The sequence below is a fragment of the Schistocerca piceifrons genome, chromosome 2, assembly GCF_021461385.2.
Source record: "Schistocerca piceifrons isolate TAMUIC-IGC-003096 chromosome 2, iqSchPice1.1, whole genome shotgun sequence".
Classification (NCBI taxonomy): Eukaryota; Metazoa; Arthropoda; class Insecta; order Orthoptera; family Acrididae; genus Schistocerca; species Schistocerca piceifrons.
The window spans coordinates 855103313-855117323 of NC_060139.1; the positions used below are offsets into that span (position 1 = coordinate 855103313).

The 14011-nt window shown below is 41.2% G+C and overlaps 1 pseudogene; it reads left to right on the forward strand.

The window, feature by feature from the left end:
- Positions 1–969: 969 nt before the first annotated feature.
- On the forward strand, positions 970–1087 carry LOC124778237 (annotated as a pseudogene).
- Positions 1088–14011: the final 12924 nt, after the last annotated feature.

Below are 14011 nucleotides of genomic sequence, written 5' to 3' on the forward strand. Positions count from 1 at the left end.
CGATGTTCCGACACTTCAGCGGGTCATGCAGAATTTCGCTATTCGTCTGCGCCACTTCATCGCCGATGATGGCAGGCATATGGAACATGACATAACCTAATTCCGTACATCTGTAGTGACGTTTACATGTTGAATAAATTATATGTACGCCGTAGTTTCTAACTAATTTAGGTTTTTGTTTTTTTTCACATAATTCAGTAACTGTCATCCCGAATTACGATACATGCTCCATAGAGATTTGTTAACTGCAAACTTTTCCAGAGAGGAAGAAAGACAGGAAATAGATATAAGCTGTGAAATTCTTCGCTGTGACCAGGTGAACGTACAGATCCTGGCACACACGTCGGTAGGGCTGTATGGTTTTGGCCCTTGCCTAATAGTATTTGTGCAGGATGGGATATTTTATGGAAAGAGGGGCGAGGGCTTCTGTTCCCTACACATCCTTCGAGAATGAATTTACTGCATAGTACGTGGGGATTCATTGTTCCATCATCGTAGCTGGGGTGAAAACAAAAATGCATAAATAAAAGGCACTTCCGCACGGGACTGTCTGCCTGAAAGAGGACGGGGTGGGGAGAGACTCGGGGTTGAATGGGGTGTAATTGACGCCACAGGGGCGGGTGGCGGCCGCGCGGGCGCTGGGCTGAAAGAGGGGTGAGGGGGTGCTGGAATAATGGTTACTGGAAGAGCGCTCCCAAACGTCGATGCCAGCGCTGCCGGTCCACATGGATACCCCGTGTCTGGCTGGGTGGAAGCGCGCCGCAGGCGAACCACTGCGTCGTTCGCGCGGAACGTCACGAGTACTTTAATAATGCGTTAGCCGAGGCTCCTGCCGAAATGGAGGTACTCTTGGACGGAATAAGAACTTTATCAAATTTCATTAATTCACATTTCTTTAGGAAGTACATGACAAACGTACAGCAAACAAAAATTGACAAAAGCAATAATTATTATGCCATGTTTGAGTCCGGCAACAGCCTTGCCGCAGTGGATACATCGGTTCCCGTCAGATAACTGAAGTTAAGCGCTGTTGGACGTGGCCGGCACTGGGATGGGTGACCGTCCGGGCCGCCATGCGCTGTTGCCGTTTTTCGGGGTGCACTCAGCCTCGTGAATCCAATTGACGAGCTACTCGAGCGAATAGTAGCGGCTCCGGTCACAGAATGCCATCATAACGACCGGGAGAGCGGTGTGCTGATCACACGCCCCTCCTATCCGCATCCGAAGTTGAGGATGGTCGGATGGTCCCGATGTGCCACTTGTGACCTGAAGACAGAGTGCATGTTTGAGTCCACAAGAGGTTATAGTTGTCCTCAGTGACAAAAGCAAACGTTTTTTCGTCTTCGACCTATGGATCGTACATCTACTCTGAATCACTCGTTTTGTCCTAACAGTAGTTTTTGCGTATCAAGGAATCTTATTGCAAACAGAGATAACCATCACATGAATCACAAGTGAATCTTTCCGTTTGAGAGTTCTTTTCGTTTGTCGCATTTTGTTGAGTTTCACTTGTGTCGATTTCTCTCCATCCCTCATCATATCGTAGAATTTCGCCACGTCTAGATGATGTAAATAATGGAAAACTGAGGACTTAAAATTCTGTTCTGCAAGCGGTCTTAAACCAATTCTTGTTTTAGAGCTCGTGGAAAATCTCCACCTCTCATCATATCGTCCCCGTTTCCAAAATACACTCTAAGAAAAAAAAGAAAGACGCACCACGAAGGACTTATCCGAATGGAACTGAAATCGGTAGATATGATATGCATGTACGGACAAACAAATGTGAACAATTTGAATTTCACTGCTCATCGGGGCTCAGTTAGAAACGAGTTTCATCACTGAAAACGATTCTGCTCCATCAACGAGATTCCAGGCCGAGCACGTGTCTGGAGACGCCCCGGACAGCTGTGGGGTACCAACCTGACTCTCACCCACCATACAGCCCGACAACCAGGAGTGATGGTTTGGGATGCCAATTCATTACACAGCAGTGCCCCTTTGGTTGTCATCCGTGGCACCCTTGAACCTTTATAGCACAGCCGTATGTCGATTGTATTCTACATCCCGCTGTGCTGCCCTTCATACTAAGCCTTGCCGGGCTTACATTTCAGCAAGATAATACCCGCCCGTACACGCCGAGAATTTCTACTGCTTGTCTTCGTGCTTGGCAAATTCTACCTTTGCTAGTAAGGCCGCCGCTTCTCTCGGGATATTGACAATCTAACGTGCCAATTGCACAGAACTTGACACGATATTCCTCAGCAGGACACGCAACAACTCTATCAGTCAATGGCAAGCCGAATAATTGCTTTCATTCAACTACATCTACATCTACGTGATTACACTGTTATTCACAATAAAGTGACTGGCAGAGGGTTCAATGAACCACCTGCAAGCTGTCTCTCTACCGTTCCACTCTCGAACTCGCGCCCTAATTTCTCTTTTCTTATTGTGATGATCATTTCTCCCTATGTAGGTGGATGCCAACAGAATGTTTTCGCAATCAGAGGAGAAAACTGGTGATTGAAGTTTCATGAGAAGATCCCGTCGCAACGAAAAACGCCTTTCTTTTAATCATTGCCACTCTAATTCGCGTATCAAGTCTGTGACACTATCTCCCCTATTTCGCCATAATACAAAACGAGCTGGCCTTCTTTGTACTTTTTCGGTGTCACCCGTCAGTCCCACCTGATGCGGATCCCACACAGTACAGCAATACTCCAGAATAGGGTGGACAAGCGTGGTGTAAGCAGTCTCTTTAGTAGACCTGTTGCACCTTCTAAGTGTTCTGCCAATGAATCACAGCCTTTAGTTTGCTCTGGCCACAATATGATCTGTGTGATCGTTTCAGTTTAGGTTAATTGTAATTGTAATCCCTAAGTATTTAGTTGAATTTACAGCCTTCTTATTTGTGTGACTTATCGCTTAATCGAAATTTAGCTGATTTCTTTTAGTATTCGTGTGAATAACTTCACACTTTTCCTTATTCATGGTCAGTTGCCACTTTTCGCACCATACATATAACTATAAGGACCAGAGGTGACCAACGCCTTATTGACTTGCTCAATTTGTAAAGTCCTTTCTCTTGAATAAATCAACAATTTTTTTCTGAAACTGTAATCATTTGTCTGTCTGTACATCTACATCACATCTACCGGTTTTTGATCCATTTTGTCTTAGAATGTACGTAGTGTGGGTATTTATTCCCGCTATGTTTAGTGTCCCCCCATGAACCATGTACCTTGCCGTTGGTGGGGAGGCTTGCGTGCCTCAGCGATACAGATGGCCGTACCGTAGGTGCAACCACAACGGAGGGGTAACTGTTGAGAGGCCAGACAAACATGTGGTTCCTGAAGAGGGGCAGCAGCCTTTTCAGTAGTTGCAGGGGCAACAGTCTGAATGATTGACTGATCTGGCCTTGTAACATTAACCAAAACGGCCTTGCTGTGTTGGTACTGCGAACGGCTGAAAGCAAGGGGAAACTACAGCCGTAATTTTTCCAGAGGACATGCAGCTTTACTGTATGATTAAATGATGATGGCGTCCTCTTGGGTAAAATATTCCGGAGGTAAAATAGTCCCCCATTCGGATCTCCGGGCGGGGACTACTCAAGAGGACGTCGTTATCGGGAGAAAGAAAACTGGCGTTCTACGGATCGGAGCGTGGAATGTCAGATCCCTTAATCGGGCAGATAGGTTAGAAAATTTAAAAAGGGAAATGGATAGGTTAAAGTTAGATATAGTGGGAATTAGTGAAGTTCGGTGGCAGGAGGAACAAGACTTTTGGTCAGGTGAATACAGGGTTATAAATACAAAATCAAATAGAGGTAATGCAGGAGTAGGTTTAATAATGAATAAAAAAATAGGAGTGCGGGTTAGCTACTACAAACAGCATAGTGAACGCATTATTGTGGCCAAGATAGACACAAAGCCCACGCCTACTACAGTAGTACAAGTTTATATGCCAACTGGCTCTGCAGATGATGAAGAAATTGATGAAATGTATGACGAGATAAAAGAAATTATTCAGGTAGTGAAGGGAGACGAAAATTTAATAGTCATGGGTGACTGGAATTCGTCAGTAGGAAAAGGGAGGGAAGGAAACATAGTAGGTGAATATGGATTGGGGGGAAGAAATGAAAGAGGAAGCCGCCTTGTCGAATTTTGCACAGAGCATAACTTAATCATAGCTAACACTTGGTTCAAGAATCATAAAAGAAGGTTGTATACCTGGAAGAATCCTGGAGATACTAAAAGGTATCAGATAGATAACAGAATGGTAAGACAGAGATTTAGGAACCAGGTTTTAAATTGTAAAACATTTCCAGGGGCAGATATGGATTCTGACCACAATCTCTTGGTTATGAACTGCAGATTGAAACTGAAGAAACTGCAATAAGGTGGGAATTTATGGAGATGGGACCTGGATAAACTGAAAGAACGAGAGGTTGTAGAGAGTTTCAGGGAGAGCGTAAGGGAACTATTGACAGGAATGGGGGAAAGAAATATAGTACAAGAAGAATGGGTAGCTCTGAGGGATGAAGTAGTGAAAGCAGCAGACGATCAAGTAGGTAAAAAGACGAGGGCTAATAGAAATCCTTGGGTAACAGAAGAAATATTGAATTTAATTGATGAAAGGAGAAAATATAAAAATGCAGTAAATGAAGCAGGCAAAAAGGAATACAAACGTCTCAAAAATGAGATCGACAGGAAGTGCAAAATGGCTAAGCAGGCATGGCTAGAGGACAAATATAAGGATGTAGAGACTTATCTCACTAGAGGTAAGATAGATACAGCCTACAGGAAAATTAAAGAGACCTTTGGAGGAAAGAGAGCCACTTGTATGAATATCAAGAGCTCAGATGGAAACCCAGTTCTAAGCAAAGAAGGGAAGGCAGAAAGGTGGAAGGAGTATATAGAGGGTTTATACAAGGGCGATGTACTTGACGACAATATTATGGAAATGGAAGAGGATGTAGATGAAGATGAAATGGGAGATACGATACTGCGTGAAGAGTTTGACAGAGCACTGAAAGACCTGAGTCAAAACAAGGCCCCGGGAGTAGACAACATTCCATTAGAACTACTGACGGCCTTGGGAGAGCCAGTCCTGACAAAACTCTACCATCTGGTGAGCAAGATGTATGAGACAGGTGAAATACCCTCAGACTTCAAGAAGAATATAATAATTCCAATCCCAAAGAAAGCAGGTGTTGACAGATGTGAAAATTACCGAACTATCTGTTTAATAAGTCACAGCTGCAAAATACTAACGCGAATTCTTTACAGACGAATGGAAAAACTGGTAGAAGCGGACCTCAGGAAGATTAGTTTGGATTCTGTAGAAATGTTGGAACACGTGAGGCAATACTAACCTTACGACTTATCTTAGAAGAAAGATTAAGAAAAGGCAAACCTACGTTTCTAGCATTTGTAGACTTAGAGAAAGCTTTTGACAATGTTGACTGGAATACTCTCTTTCACATTCTAAAGGTGTCAGGGATAAAATACAGGGAGCGAAAGGCTATTTACAATTTGTACAGAAACCAGATGGCAGTTATAAGAGTCGAGGGACATGAAAGGGAATCAGTGGTTTGGAAAGGAGTGAGACAGGGTTGTAGCCTCTCCCCGATGTTATTCAATCTGTATATTGAGCAAGCAGTGAAGGAAACAAAAGAAAAATTCGGAGTAGGTATTAAAATTCATGGAGAAGAAGTAAAAACTTTGAGGTTCGCCGATGACATTGTAATTCTGTCAGAGACAGCAAAGGACTTGGAAGAGCAGTTGAGTGGAATGGACAGTGTCTTGAAAGGAGGATATAAGATGAACTTCAACAAAAGCAAAACGAGGATAATGGAATGTAGTCAAATTAAGTCAGGGGATGCTGAGGGAATTAGATTAGGAAATGAGACGCTTAAAGTAGTAAAGGAGTTTTGCTATTTGGGAAGCAAAACAACTGATGATGGTCGAAGTAGAGAGGATGTAAAATGTAGACTGGCAATGGCAAGGAAAGCGTTTTTGAAGAAGAGAAATTTGTTAACATCGAGTATAGATTTAAGTGTCAGGAAATCGTTTCTGAAAGTATTTGTATGGAGTGTAGCCATGTATGGAAGTGAAACATGGACGATAAGTAGTATGGACAAGAAGAGAATAGAAGCTTTCGAAATGTGGTGCTACAGAAGAATGCTGAAGATAAGGTGGGTAGATCACGTAACTAATGAGGAGGTATTGAATAGGATTGGGGAGAAGAGAAGTTTGTGGCACAACTTGACTAGAAGAAGGGATCGGTTGGTAGGACATGTTTTGAGACATCAAGGGATCACAAATTTAGCATTGGAGGGCAGCGTGGATGGTAAAAATCGTAGAGGGAGACCAAGAGATGAATACACTAAGCAGATTCAGAAGGATGTTGGTTGCAGTAGGTACTGGGAGATGAAGAGGCTTGCACAGGATAGAGTAGCATGGAGAGCTGCATCAAACCAGTCTCAGGACTGAAGACCACAACAACAACAACATGTTTAGTGTTGAACAAAAAACAACAGTACAGGTGTAACACATCGTGTGTACAATATCAACACCGCATGTGATAATCCCAGATTTAGTTTTCCTTCTTGTTTGTTATCAGTCGCCCCATCAAAATATAATTTGGAAATCCAGCTAACATTCTTCGCTTTCGGCATATAAAAGACCATGTTTGTCTTTGAAGAATGCTAAAACTCTTGAATGTAAAACGTGTTTTCTTGCATTGTCTAGTTCTTCTGGGATTTATCACATAATTTTCTTAAGCGTACCAGCGAAAAATAACGTATGATTTTTTTATAGTACATAGGTGACTTAATTTTAATGAAAATAATGTTTGTAGATGTAAAAATAGTCACCCGAATCACTCAGATAGATGGAGTGTTTTCATGCGAATTGATTATTTTTCTTATTAAATAATGCGATTAGCTGAAACGTGAAATTAAATGCTAATGGGTAATTAAATAAAACTGAGTTTACTCAAAAGTAATAAAACTTAAACGTTTGGTTGTCTTACAACTCGCCTGTCACGCGTCAACTAATACACCATTTGCAACAGTGACAATACTGACTATGAAAAACATATTCCTTGACACAGAAATATTGGCGGAAAGAGGCTCCGTGCATAGTTTTCCGCCGGCCGCGGTGGTCTCGCGGATCTAGGCGCGCAGACCGGAACCGTGCGACTGCTACGGTCGCAGGTTCGAATCCTGCCTCGGGCATGGATGTGAGTGATGTTCTTAGGTTAGCTAGGTTTAAGTAGTTCTAAGTTCTAGGGGACTGATGACCACAGCAGTTGAGTCCCATAGTGCCCAGAGCCATTTTGAACCATAGTTTTCCGAGAGAAGCTCCATGCATGGTTTTCCGAGAAAATAAAGTGCGTTTCCACCTGTCAGGAAGTGCAATTAACGCGGTGTTCAAGGTGTGGCTTACTTACGTGTTTGGGGTAAAACTTTTTTTGTTTTTCGACATAGTCTCCTTTTAGACTTATACACTTCGTCCAACACTGTTCTAATTTGTTGATCCCTTCCGAATAATAGGAATTGTCCAAGTCTGCAAAACAGCTATTAGTTGCTGCAATCACCTCGTTTGAATAAAATCTGGGGCCAAGTCTGGAGAATAGGGGGGATGTGAAACGAGTTGGAATCCTATTTCCATTACTTTTGCGACCACAACTGCTGAGGTGAGTCCTGGTGCATTGTCGTGATGGAAAATGACATTTTTGCGGTCCAATCGCCGGCGTTTTTCTTGCACCTCGGTTTCAAACGATCCAATAACGATGAATAATATGCACCTGTAATAGTTTTACCCTTTTCCAGATAGTCGATGAGGATTATCCCTCGCGAATCCCAAAAGACAGTCGCCATAACCTTTCCGGCCGAAGGACTGGTCTTCGCCTTTTTTTGGTGCAGATTCTCCCTTAGTAACCCATTGTTTAGATTGTTGTTTGGTCTCAGGAGTATAGTAATGTGTCAATGTTTCATCCACAGTGACGCTTAAAGTCCTGCGGATTCTTCCTGAACAGCTGCAAACCATCCTTCCAACACTTCACACGATTCCGTTTTTGGTCAAGCGTGAGCAATCACGGAACCCATCTTGAGGATGGCTTTCTCATGTCCAAATGTTTATGCAAAATATTTTGTACCCGTTCATTCGAGATGCCCACAGAACTATCAATCTCATGCACCTTAACTCTTCTGTCATCCATCACAATATCATGGATTTTATCAATGATTTCTGCCGTCGTAACCACCACAAGGCGGCCAGAACGTTCAGCATCACTTGTGCCCGTATGGCCACTCCCAAAATTTTGACTCTACTTATAAACTGTTCCAAACGGAGGTGCAGAGTTACCGTAATGTTTATCAAGCTTCTCTTTTGTCTCCTGAGGCGTTTTTACTTTCATAAAGGCGTTAATCACCACACAAAATTCTTCTTCGTCCATTTTTTTGGCAATCACTCGACTTTCTTGATTCACACGAATGCCAAACACACAGAAATATACCAATATGGCTGAAACTTGGTGTGCGATCTGTCCAAAGATGTTACTAACTAAACATGACCTCGATGCGTGCCGGTGATGCCATATCTCGGACTTTGCACGGACTTTCCAAACGACCCTCGTACAATGGAAGTTTCCTACACTTTCAAGTGTGGCGTCCTCTTTCAAAAATTCTGCACATATATATGCACTGATGAACTCCCAAAAATTGTAAAATTGTCCAGATCTCTTTCTTTTCTGCTGCCGAACGAGCAAGCAGCAGTTGCAAATAAATTGAAGCAATGCACTGCGATGGGGGGGGGGGGGGGGGGGGGCTCTTGGTGCTGTCATCTAACTAGCGTATACGAACAATATAATGATGGAGTCTGGCCAGTAGCTGTGATTAAATTGTCCTGAAATAGCAAAGCCATTACGATAAAAGCAGCTTGTTCAAATATTGACAAGATTAAAATTGATCTGAAAAAGGTCAGTCAGAAGATGTTTAGCGGCATACAACATGCGTATTAATTAAATGTGTGATAAACATTGCGTCCACCTATGCCAAATCTGTCTTCTTCTAAAAAGCAGAGAGACTAACAGAGTTAAAATAAACATAAGAATAACTGCCAGAGGGAATCTAGCTCTTTAAACGGGACGTGTGCAGTTTTGAAACTTTGCGAGCACTTCCCTTTCTAGGAGACTTTGGAACGTACGAAAGAGCTACTGCCAGAAGCAAAGCTTTGGACGCTCATCACGGGCACCCGCCCAGCTCAGATGGTAAGTTATTGCTTCCGAAAGGAGAGTTTCGGGTCTATGTCTCACACGCTTGAAACACGTATGTAACGTAGCAGCGATGGTGAGGCATGATAAAATCTTTGACCAGAGAGCCTTTTATCGTGGTTAGTCTGCGCTTGACCGCGCGAGTGTTGCGAGCAATACGCTAGTAGTCGTCGTGCAGTACAGTCTGTCGATAGCAGTAGCTCAGTTCAGTTGCGTCCAGCAGTACGCTAGTAGTCGTCATGCAGAGCAGTCGGTCAGTAGTAGCAGCCCAGTGCAGTTGTGTGATGTAGTCTGTCGGCAGTAGTGGTCTAGTCCTGTCACGGTCGCGAGCGGGACGCAGTCGGCGAGCGTCGACATGGCATTCTGGTCAAGATGCTGAATGAGGTATATTGTTAATTAAGGTAATCATCAGATAATGTAAAGTTTATTTATTGTAATTAATTTCCAACAAATGCCCCAATAATAATTTTGATTTCAAAGCAATTTTTTTACAAAAAAAATATCATTTAATTAAACCAACGATTTCCTTCCATTTCCCTTAAAGAAAAGTTTCAGTTAAATTTAAAAAAAAAAATATTATTTGCAATGCAGTTCCTCCAAGCCGTGGCCAACAATAAGAGCAGAAATTTGACAAGCAGTTTCAATGAGGTAAGAAATTAATTCTGATTTTTTTTTGCACAGGGCCAAAGACCGACATTTCGGTTTAATTGAATTTTCATTATCACTGAGATTTTCTTATCACTGAATGGACTTTCATTTTTTGTGAGGAACTTACACTTGGGTCAGATTGCTAATTTTTGTTTAATTGTCATTGTCAGTAGATTTCATTGCGGGAGGTTACACTTGGCTCCCATTTATTATTATATTTTTTATTTAAATATTTTTGTGGGGACAATATTGCTTCTTGGCTCCTATTCATTTTATATTTCTGTCTTTTAAAATTTTTGTGGGGAGGTTACACTTGGCGACACCCAGTCCGGGATCGAATTTCGTTGAGAATCTTTTGAACAACAGTCAGATATCTGCTCTTATTTGCTTAGATATAATTAGGATTTGGCGCAACGCTTTTATTAATCTTGTGACTTTCTTTCTACAGGTCAACGTGTAAGTAGGCTGTTTATGTTTTCTTATTGGCAACGTTACGTAGCGCTCAATATGAAAATCACTGGCTGTGCTGTGTGCAGTCTGTGGCTGCTTTGCATTGTTGTAATACTCGCCATTGTAGTGTTAGGCAGCTGGCTGTGAACAGCGCGTAGCGTTGCGCAGTTGGAGGTGAGCCGCCAGCAGTGATGGATGTGGGGAGAGAGATGGCGGAGTTTTGTAATTTGTCATGAACTGCTATATTTATATATGATGATATCAAGGTAAATACATTGTTTGTTCTCTACTAATATCTTTCATTTGCTAACTATCCCTATCAGTAGTTAGTGCCTTCCATAGTTTGAATCTTTTATTTAGCTGGCAGTAGTGGCGCTCGCTGTATTGCAGTAGCTTGAGCAGCGAAGATTTTTGTGAGGTAAGTGATTTGTGAAAGGTATAGTTTAATGTTAGTCAGGGCCATTCTTTAGTAGGGAATTTTGAAAGTCAGATTGCGTTGCGCTAAAAACATTGTGTGTCAGTATAAGCACAGTCATGTATAATTCTTCAAAAGGGGACGTTTCAAACGGCAATTCGTTGCTCTGTTGTATTTGTTTGTTGCCTTTTTATATTTGTGCTTATTTCTTTTGTGAATAATTGTGACTGTTGTAAAAATGCCGCGAAAGACTGTGAATAGGGTATCGCGAGGTATTATGAACGAAATAAGCGAATTAAATAACTTCACCAATAGTACTAGTGACACGCAGTGTAATGATGACAATCCTGCGTCCACTAACAATCAGTGCATTCCAACCACTAGTGATGACTTTTACATTAATGATGAACAAACGAACTCAATTGTCTCGTCTGTTAATTTGACGACAATTGATGACGCGGAGCGGTCTATAGTAATGAGCGCTGCCCAGCATAACACACCCGATTTGGAAAATTCAATTTGTCTAATGAAAATGAACAGGATACACAAAGTACGACGGATTTATTTAATTCTGAAATAGTGTCTGACAGTGTACATCCGACTGATAAACCTTTTTGTAAATTACAGAATGACCAAATGGTCACACAAAACGCGACAATTGCAAATACACCGTCAAATAGTACAGAGAATGGAATAGATAATGTTACATTGGGTCAAATTATGGCAATATTGCTACAAAATAGTAAAAGACTAGAAAATAATGATGAAAATCTCAAACAACTTAGTGAACAGGTCAAACAACAGAATGAAAAACAAAGTGAAGATTTTAGACAACTTAGGGAAGATAACAAACACTTAAATGAAAAACTTGACAATAATGACGAAAATCTCAAACAACTTAGTGAACAGGTCAGATAACAGAATGAAAAATTAGACATCAATTCCAGACAGCTTAGTGAACAAATTAGAGCTGTTGCCGCGCAGTGTCATGACACTAAGGAACAGTTGCGCGCGGAAATTGAGGCTTGTTCTCGAAAAAATAGCGAAGAAATTAAATCTGTTGCGCAAGAATTAAGGGAAATGCAAACAGCCGCAACAGAAACACTCAGAGACGAAATTAGCGGAGTCGCTAAACAATGCTCTGAAAAAGCTACACAATTACGGGACGAGTTTAAAGCAATGACGGTAGAACTTTCGCGCACAATGGACGCAAAGATAGACGCGAAATTCGAGCAGCAGAACACTCAAATTGACGAGCGATTTAGTCACCACATACAAAACAGTGATACGCGTTTCCGCAAATTTATTCAGGATCAAAACAAAGTCAAACGTCAAGTCATGGAAACAATCACTGCTCAAAGACAAGAAGACAAACGTAAAATGTTCGCGAAAGCGAAGACGTATGTAGACAATAATATTACTACAGTGTCCGACAAAATTAATACCATAGAACAGTTGAACGCGGAATTACGTGATGAAATTTCTGATCTTAAATCAAAAACAGATACACACACAGTAAATATTCAAACAGTGACAGACAGATTCGAACAATTAGAACTAACACAGGATTGCGATGTCATCAAAGCTGAGGTTAAAAAACTGAGCGAAACTACACGTAAGTTGCAAAAACAGATTAATGCGTCCGATTCTAAAACCGATGATCAGGCAAAAATACTGACTGAAAAATATGATGAATTAGCCAGTCGTATTGACGTTATAGAAAGTAGTAATGACAACAAATCAGACGATACTTCACCGGTTTCATTCAGTCAAACACCGGAATTTCAAAATCTACAACAGACAGTCAATGAGATCGATTCAGCTAATCACTCGTTACGGAGAAATTTGTCAAATTTACAGCAAGAGGTAATAGATATGAAAAATATTTCAGTTAATAACTCAACACAGCAGACGCCACTTAGCGAACATTTGTCTGACTCACGCAGCGTGTATAATGTGAGCAATTTACAGCAACTACGCGACTTAAAATCTGAAAAGCTACGCAACTTGAAATCCGAAATGACACAGACGAACAGATTCACACACAAACCTGAACGTGTTATCAAACTGAGTGACGAGAACGTAGATTTCGAGCAATTTGCATTTCTAAGAAAATGTAAGGAATTTAATAATGACAGAACATAGGTACACGCTTTGAGCTGTATACGACAATTTATTTTTGTGCTTTCACCGCTATTGCCTGTAATGCAGAAGCTAGCTTTGAAACAGATGTGACAATTAATTTTTGTATTTACAACAGCATTGCCTATAATGCAGAAACTAGAATTAACATGGATACAACTATTTGCTTTTGAATTTTTACCGCTATTGCGTGCAACGCAAAAGCTAAAATTTATTTGCAGTGCGTAATTGACCTCAGGGTATTCATTACGCTTTAATGAATATGTGCCGTAGCGAGCATAGGGCCCCGAGCTGTAGTAGTGCTGTTTCATCTTTAGTTTTCTGCACTGCTGCCTTTTCTTCTACTATCCTTTATATCTATCAAAACTGCTCTTTAACTATTGCTCTATCTAGGATTAAGAATATGTAATGAAAACCGGATATGACAAATCTTTACCGAATGTGACAATTTTATTAGGCACTCCCGTAATGACAACTACCGTCGTAATTTTAATAACAGATAAAATCGTAATCATCAGTATGTGTAAAATTATTAGTAACAGGAACCACATTTTGGTAACAATAGACCTTTTCACCACAACAGCATGAAAGTCAGCCGCTTAGCATACCTAACCAACAATGCAGTCTGCAAGGTCAACCAAACTTTAATGTTTCGCCGCGTGCACGTATAGTCCCAGCTCCAACAAATAGTAACGCATGGCAGCAAAGAAATAACTACGTACAGATAACACACTATTTCAACTCGTATCGCAATGCGCCGTATAGAAATTACTATCATGACAGACGTAAAAAAATGATGAGCACAATTTTCAGCGTACATTTAATAACAGTCGATCTTATGAGCAGCAACAACATCAGCAACAACAAATAATCATGAATGGAACAGACAATAGGTGTCATCCATAGCGTAACACGTCAGTAAGAAATAACAGAACAGTTCATGTAGTGGATATGCCACAACATTCTCCCGTAAATAATAACACGTACGATAGATTTTAACCAGATACAGCACAGATTGCATATTACAGTAACGCAAACATTACTTTTGACACGCAGAATTTTGTTCACGAGAATGTT